Source organism: Oryctolagus cuniculus, chromosome 8 (assembly GCF_964237555.1).
Source record: "Oryctolagus cuniculus chromosome 8, mOryCun1.1, whole genome shotgun sequence".
NCBI classification, from domain to species: Eukaryota; Metazoa; Chordata; class Mammalia; order Lagomorpha; family Leporidae; genus Oryctolagus; species Oryctolagus cuniculus.
In genome coordinates this window covers 121667751-121668001 of record NC_091439.1, presented here as the reverse complement: position 1 = coordinate 121668001, position 251 = coordinate 121667751, and positions in this window count along the sequence as shown.

Below are 251 nucleotides of genomic sequence, written 5' to 3'. Positions count from 1 at the left end.
ACTTCACCTGAAAAAAAAGAAGAAGAAGAAGAACCTCAGGTGAGATAACGCTGGTAAATGTTATGAAAAACCAGGTATCAGAAGAGGGGTGGTGTAATACTGAGTCTCTGTTAGGTCAAAATGAGCCCAGGCACTTGCAGGTGACTTGAGCTTGCTGGTGGTATTTAGTGGAGCGTGGTGACAAAGAGATAAGGCAATCCTAGACTTCATGATAATAATTTTAGTATCAACTATAGTAGTATTCCTTAAAA